This window comes from Lepidochelys kempii, chromosome 6 (assembly GCF_965140285.1).
Source record: "Lepidochelys kempii isolate rLepKem1 chromosome 6, rLepKem1.hap1, whole genome shotgun sequence".
NCBI lineage: Eukaryota > Metazoa > Chordata > Testudines > Cheloniidae > Lepidochelys > Lepidochelys kempii.
In genome coordinates this window covers 18,086,751-18,095,089 of record NC_136385.1, presented here as the reverse complement: position 1 = coordinate 18,095,089, position 8,339 = coordinate 18,086,751, and the positions used below count along the sequence as shown (strand labels likewise).

The 8,339-nt window shown below is 42.3% G+C and overlaps 1 pseudogene; it reads left to right on the top strand.

The window, feature by feature from the left end:
- The first annotated feature begins 3,496 nt into the window (after nt 1-3,496).
- Nucleotides 3,497-7,010, top strand: LOC140913579 (up-regulator of cell proliferation pseudogene; annotated as a pseudogene).
- The last annotated feature ends 1,329 nt before the right edge of the window (nt 7,011-8,339 follow it).

Genomic DNA, 8,339 nt, shown 5'->3' with positions numbered 1-8,339 from the left:
CTGTACGAGTTTTTTCATGAATTTCCGATCTTCCAGTTTTGGACAGTTATCAGCTATCTCACTCCCGTACATGTCAACATGTGATAGAATCCATTCCAAAGTTAATTTATTGCCTCTCTCTCTGATCCTCCAAACCTCTTTATGCATTGCATTGATGAGAGCATTCAGGTTTCTTCTAAAGGAACTGAGGATCGACACCTGTCAACAAAGATCACAACACTGGCCTCTATTTCTGCTCTGTTTATTTCTTGTGGTGCCATGAGTATGTTCTCCACTAGGGTCCTGGATGAAGACATTCTTCATCCACAGCCACCATTCTTAAAGGATTTATTTGATGAACCATCAGTGTACCCATGAATCTGTTTGCCTTGTGACTGATACTGTTCAATGGGCTTTTCTACAATTTTCTTTAGGGTGGCCAACTCCGTATGTTCCTTTGAGCAAGGTTCCCAAAGGGAGAGATATTTATTAAAGTAAATAGATTCATGTGGAGGGATTAGTGGGTGTACATGTTGCTTCACACACTCTACCCTCATAGCATCATCAAGTGTTTCTGTTTCTCCAGTAGCCTTTGTGCACTTCTGGAAACAAGAGGATCTTTTCAGCCTTAAGTTGGTTTTCCAGTTTCTGAACAGACCTGAACAGTGATGACATTCAGATAGGGAATGAGATAATTTCCATACCAAAATAGCTATTCTTCTCTATGATTCTCAAGTGGTTGAACATCAAAAACTCTTTTTACAAATTGCTGTTGGAGTGGATCTTACAGTGAATTGCAGTTGACTGCACAACATTGATCTTGGCAAGGTTACTGAGAGCACTATGCGACCAGACAGGTAAGAGTTATTCAAGTATTGGATGAGATATTGAGCAGCATGTTGTTTTCAGTGTTCAAACATGTGAACCCCAGTTGGTACCTGCAATACATTATAGAAGAGCCAATCTCTTCTTTGCTTTGGCTGCCAACTTTTTGACCTGTGGTCCAAACATGAGTACAGTGTCAATGTCACTCTAAGGTATAGCAGATTTTTCTCAACAGCAATACCTTCTCCAGCCAGTGTGAAGATTGGTCTGTAGTTGAACCTCCTATAATTATGGTAAAGTAGGTGGACTTTGTTTTTGCTGGATTGAGCTTGAATTTATGTTGCGTTGCCCATCTAGTTATGATTTCTAAGTCCTCATTCAATCCATTCTCCATATATCTTTTTCAAGACCAATGGTATGAAGTGCAACATCGTCTGCATAGGTGTATTCAAATCATTTCAGGTAGTCTGACAGACCAGAGGAGAGCAGCAAAAAAACACCAGGACTTAATACTGAGCCCTGAAGAAATCCTGGCCTCATGGTCTTTGAAGGAGTATAACTTAATCTTAGTGGGTTTTTTTCCTGTATGGTAGGAAACCTCTTATCCAGAGGTGCATTTTACCAAACTCCCATCTCACTGCCTATTACGCCAGACTCCATTAAATGTTGCACTGAGTTTAAAAACAGACTCCTGTTGATGACTGCGGTGGCTTTTTCTGGAAGCCATTGCTAAGAGGCTGCCAGAAGGCCACCAGCAAGTCTGTCATTGAGTGCAAAGGCCCATAAACCATTTGGGTAGGTTCTACCTTTCCTTCTTTTAGAAGCCACCATAGAAGCCTTGACTGTACTGTTCTTTCCATTATATTGCAAAGGAGACTGGTTAAAGATATAAGCCAATAGCTGCCTGGAAAAGAGGGATCCTTGCCGGATTTCAGAGAAACAGTAACTGGTGATTTCCATCAATTTAGGTACCTTCCTTTTTTATGCTTGAGTAATTTCTGATGTCCAACAACCTGGCTCTAGCCTTCTTCCCAAAGTGCTTTAGCTCATGGTCACAGATGGGGTCCAGCCCAGGGGAATTGCTTGGTTCAAGCTTCTCTATTGCATCTTCTCGCTCAGGTATGAGAAAGATCTCTCTGAAGCCATGGTACTGAATTCTATAGGCACATATTTAAATGATCTTCGCCTTTCTTCCCAAATACTCCATCTTGCATGTTTTTGCAATGGCTCTATCCTCATCACCATATATGAGCCTGGTCATCTTGGCATAATGTTCGAACAGCGTACTCACAGACTTTGTCATCGAATGCTTCTACACCTCTAGTGTTCAAGATATTGGTGTTATTTAAATTATACGCCTTTGTCTGTTTGTTCTCAATTTGCTTCAATTTCATCCATCAATCTTTTCCTCTGTGAGGATCCAGTCTTATTAAACTAAGCCAGCCCTTTGTTCAAGCAACTATTTACAGAGCTGCAGCACTTGGAGCTTAGCATTCGAGCCATGTGCACACAGACTGACCTGCTGGTGCTTTCTCCATACTCTTCCCTCCTGCAACTTGTGACCCTCCCTCTAAGTTCCATGCTGGTTGCTACAATTTCTAGTCATCATTCAGCCTTTGTAACATTTGCGGATCTGTCTCCTGGGTAGAATATGCTGCTAGTGTGGGCCATTAAGCTGACTGCATATTCATCCTCACTTTCTGCCCTAGTGTGATGTACTGAGAAGAAAAGTAGTGACAAGAACACCAACAGGTGAAGTAGTAAACAAGGGAGGTGGAAAGAAGGAAGAATTTATGCATTGCCTGAAGGATTGCCTGCATTGCAACTGAGCAGAGCTGGATGAATAATTGTTTGTTTGGTTTGGTGGTGGTTCCAAAAAAAAAAACCATTAAAAAACAATATTTAGTTTGCGTCAAACCAAATCTAAAATATTTTGAAATTTTTGGTGACTCAGAAAAGTTAATTTGGGGCCTGTTTCAGAGCAGGATTTCAAATTTGGCTTTCCCACATCCACTGGGCTATATGTTATGGGAGGACTGGGGGAGGGAACAGCAGCACCACCTCCTCCTTCTTCTCTGGCCATTTTATGAATGGCTGAAACCTCTCATATCAAAATTGCAATAATTTTAGGCCAACCAAAACCACATTTCTAGTTGAATACATGACCTGTCTGAAAGAATTTCCATAGCTCTCCATAAGTGTGGCATTTCAGTTAGGATGACTGAGAGTGTGACAGTTGGGTCAAATCTGTGAAGGTTGCACCAGATAAATGGTGCTTCAGTACTCCAGCTACACGACCCCTCTAAGTGGTTGTCACTTATAATGAGCATGCAGACCTCCATGATTTTTGTTTAATAATTGCAATTCCTTCACATTATGGCCCTAATACCAAAGTAAGAGTTCTACCTGAAAACATTTTCAGTTTAACAAAGTGTTTATGTTGTATTACCTTTCTGCAGAGAGACCAAAAGCCCTTCAGTACATCGAGTCAAAGTTAGAAATGGAGAAATACAGAAGCAGGAAACTAAAGCTGAGAGATGTCCTGGAAATCACACCAGAAAGTCTAAAGAACTGCCCTCCTCAGACAACAGGAGATTTACCTTGGCATTTCCTCAGGAAGCTCATGGCTCTGAATGGGATGGCAAGAAGCACAAGCCTTGAGCACAGGGCACCCACTGATCAAACACTAACTATGGACAAAGAAGAGCTGGATATTCCTGAAGATTTTTCTTTTCTCAGTGACACAGACACCAGTGATTCCCTGCACCCCCTTGATGTTCTCTGTGCCATTCTGCTTTCCTCAGACAGTTTCCTACAGCAGGAGATCCTGTCCAAAATGTCCATGTGCCAGTTTGCCCTCCCTCTGCTGCTACCTGCCCTCGACACCCCCAAGTGCACCCTACTGCTGTGGGCCATGAGGGACATGGTGAGGAAGTGGAGGCCGCACTCCCTGGCAGAGAGCAGAGGGTTCAGAGAGGAGAGCCTGGTGCTCACGTCAATGCCAACCATTTCCTTTGTGCGGATGGGGAGCTGCAGCTTCTCCAAATCCCACCTCCTCAATGAGGTTCTCAGCCCCTCCCAGCAGCACCACAATTTCTTTGTCCACTGGGACATGGAGTCTGGGAACGTCCCACGGGCAATCGCAGATGGGCTGGTTGAGATTTCCTGGTATTTCCCTGGTGGGATGGGGAATTCAGATCTTTTCCCAGAACCTGTCGCGGTTACAAATCTGCTTGGAGATATTGAGTCGCATTGGGTGCAGTTTAGCTTTTTAACAGAGATCTCCTCAGCAGTGTTCATAGTTACTGAGAGCATCAGTGAGATAGAATATGCGCTGTTATCATCTCTGCAGGGATCAGCCACTAAATACTGCTTCACTTCAATAAACAGGCTGGGAAAGCCAAGGAAACGCTGGAATTCCTGAAAAAGTTAGCCTCGATGCTGAAACTGAACAAGTCACATGTGCTGTGGAAAGGAGGTACCACAAATAAGGCACAATTTGTAAAAGTTCTGCAGTCTGCAATAGCAGCCATAATGAAATCTTCTCCCAAGAGAGTGAGTATAGAAGCCATGGCTGAGACAGCACGTCAATTAGGCATCCAGGTAGATGAGGATAACAAGGAATGTCAGACCCCAAACACATATGCAAAGGAAATCACTGCACAAATCAAAGATGTGGCAAAGTACAAGAGGGAAAAGCTGAGACTCCAAGGGGAGACATGGAGAAACTTGGCTGAAGTGGAAAAAGAGCTGTGCAGAATGAGAAAGCAAGGAGACACCCCACTTGAGAAATATAAATCTCAGCTGAAAAAGAAATTAATGGATTTACATGCTCAGCAGAATAAACATGACCTTACTGATGGTTTGATTACATTTATTACTGGAATAAGACTACTACCTCCCATGGAGAAACATTACTTCCTGAAATGGATGAAGTTTGGCCTGGATCACATTACTAGGGAGAATCTTTCTAAACTATGGGATCAATATAAAGAGAAATGCAAAAAACTCAAAAGATGACCCCAAAATGTTTGCAGAGTTAGACAAATTAATCTCTGCCAGTTCCTTAGGAGTGCAGCATTTCATGTGTGAGTTGGGGCAGTTTTATGAAGCGGAATGCTCAATGGTTAAAGAAGGTAAAATGGCAGAAAGCCAAAGGCAATTCACCCATCTCCCAGGCATAGCAGCTGATCTCATGCTGGAAGGGTTTCCCATGGAGATCATTGATGGAGACGTTTCCAACATCTCACTGCAGTGGGTAACAGATGTTCTGAGTCAGCTTCATGCCAAGCTGGGGGGAAGGTCCAAAATCCTGGTTCTGACGGTGCTGGGAGTACAGAGCACTGGGAAATCCACCCTCCTCAACACCATGTTCGGCCTGCAGTTTGCAGTGAGCAGTGGCCGATGTACACGAGGAGCCTTCACGTTACTCATTAAAGTGGCAGAGAACTTTCAGCAGGAACTGGGCTGTGATTTCATCCTGGTGATAGACACAGAAGGCTTGAAAGCCCCCGAACTGGCCAAGCTGGAGGATAGTTATCAACATGACAATGGCCACCCTGGTGATTGGACTGAGTGACATAACAATTTTTAACATGGCCATGGAGAATGCCACTGAAATGAAAGATGTTCTGCAAATTGTGGTCCATGCATTTCTCAGAATGGAGAAAATCGGGAAAAAAACCAACTGCCAGTTTGTGCATCAGAACTTCAGTGATGTGTCTGCACATGAACAAAACATGAGGGACAGGAAACACCTCCTGGAACAGTTGAATGAAATGACCAAAGCTGCAGCCAACATGGAAAAGAAATGCAAAGAGATGAACTTTTCTGATATTATGGATTATGATCTGGAAAAACACAATTGGTACATTCCTGCTCTGTGGCACGGAGTCCCCCCCATGGCTCCAGTGAATTTGGGATACAGTCAAAAGGTTTATGAATTAAAGAAATATTTGTTTGAATTTCTGAAAGATTGTTCACAAGAGAGAACTCCCAATGACATTCCCCAATTTCTTGCATGGGTGAGGAGCCTGTGGAATGCTGTAAAACATGAGAACTTCATTTTCAGCTTTAGAAACAGCCTTGTTGCTGAAGCCTATAACCAGCTGTCTGTGAAGTATGCAGAGTGGGAATGGGGTTTTCGGAAGGAGATACATTTCTGGGTATCTGAAAAGGAAACTTTCATCCAAAATCAGCCACCAGATAAACTAGACACTAATGTTTCAATCAGACTAAAGAGTGAGGCACAGGAAAAACTGAGGCAAGAAGCAGAGAAGATTTTGAATCATTTACAACAGTATTTTGAAAGTGGAACAGCAAATCTGCACCTGATAGACAAGTACAAAGAAGATTTTAGAAGAAGTGCCAATAGTCTCAGGAATGAACTGGAGAGTTATTCATTCAGCAAGTGGCAAGAAGCGATTCATATTAAAAAAGGCCAACACAAAACAGATGCTATGCTGTCAAAGTACAAGAGAAAAATTGAAGAGAAAGTGGATGGGCTTCTGAACCATTGCAGGAAAAGCAACTGCAAATTAAATAATGATGAACTGGAAGAGGAATTGGAGAACATGTGGACAGAAACATTGTCAGAATTATCACTTATTCCTTTATAGAGACGCAACATATTTGAAGATGTGGAGTTCCAGCTGAGAAGAGACCTAGCGGACAGGGGCAGTGCAGTCTGGAAGATGTTACAAGATGCCAAAAGCTTGTGTGCTTATTAAACAAAAAATTTCAAAATGAAAAAGGAATACTTAGACTTAAAAGTGTTCAGAGGTTACAAACTATAAATATCAGGTGTGAAAGAATTCTTGACACAGGAATGCTGGCATAAAACAGAGGCTTTAGCTAAATCCTTAATAGAAGAGTGCAATAGTTACACTGATGGAAAAGTAAATGGCAAAGCAGATTATGATGAAACTTATTGCAGAGAGTTGTTGCGGATGATTAACGAGTGGCTTCAGCAGGCTGATGTTCAAAACCTTCACACCACCGCCTGCTTTGCAGTTGACCTGAAGCTTCACATTTTGGGGGATGAAGCTCGTGCATTTCAGACGATGCATGAAGAATTCATTAAAGAAAATGATCCTCTGCAGCGTCTGGGGAAACTGAAACCTCAGTATCTCTCCACGTTCAAAGCTCTGTACTTAGAGAAGATGAGTGTCAGGACAGGGCCTGGAATTTCTGTGATCAGTGTCTGAGACCTGCCCTGGTGGACTATGTGAACAAGAGACTTGGGACAGAAATCGTGGATGACATTCTCAGCAGTGAACGGTCTGTTGAGTACAGCACCCGGAGATTTTTCCAATTCTTTGTTCTGAAGCAGCTGTTGGAAGAAAATGACTTTAACAATTATGTGCAATACACAAGGAATTATGTAGATTTTATCAAAACCTGGATACAGAGACACTTGTTAATGCTCTACAAAGAGAAGGCGAGTTTGGGAGATTTGGAGAAAAGGATTTTCTCCCCAATAATTAATAAATTCAGCCATGTTCTGAAATACTCCAAAGGTGAGAGGACTAAGACAGTCTCTGCCTTTTTAGACAATTTGTGTGAAAAGCTGCAGCAGGATCTAGTCATTCCCAGGGATAGCTTAGAAGTGATACTGTTTAAAAACACAGCAAGTGCAGACCAATTTTCAGCTTTTATAGAACAGTTTATTCCTGATCTGGAAAAACAAATTTTATCCACTTTTGAAAATCTGGAAATTCAGTCAAAACTCTCAAAACTTGCAGTGAAGCCCCAAGATGAAATCTTCAAGCGAGTGTTTGGCTGTGGGAAGCAGTGTCCGTTCTGTAAAGTCCCCTGTGAAGCAGGAGCTCCTGCGCATAACGAGCATTTTGCTTCAGTGCACCGACCTGAAGGACTAGGGACATATCGGTGGAATAAAACAAGAATACTTGTCTCTGATATATGCTCCTCTTCTGTGGATTCAAATAAAACATTCAGATGTTTGGAGACAAAAGGGGAGTTTCATCCTTATAAAGTTTATGGCAAATTTTTTCCAGACTGGCTTATCCAGCCAGATCCCAGCATCACAGCTTCCGATTACTGGAAGTTTGTTTTCAAGGAATTCAATCACCAGTTTGCTGAGGAGTTTGATGCTCTCCCTGCCCATCTCCCTGAGGACTGGGGTGAAATAACCAAAGAACAGGCACTGGAGAGCCTAAAGGAAGCCTTTACATTGAAATCAAAAACAGGCCGAGAAACTCTTTTGTGAATGGAAAGTTACAGAAGTTAATTTCCATTAAATGTAATGTTGATTCTCTTTTAATATCAGACACAGGTTGCAGCTTCCAAACAGATAAAGAAACAATGCTATTTCACGTTTCACATCACATCACATTTCACATCACATATTGATGTATGGCAAAATTAAAGAAGGCGGGAAAGACCCAGATGTGGAAATTCTGCACCTCTGTCTTCAGGAGCAAATCGCCAAAATCCCAATTTGTCCTCACCACTGCATTTTGCTGATACAGTGGTACCATCCAGTGACCTGCAAACCTTTCCCACATGAGTGTTCC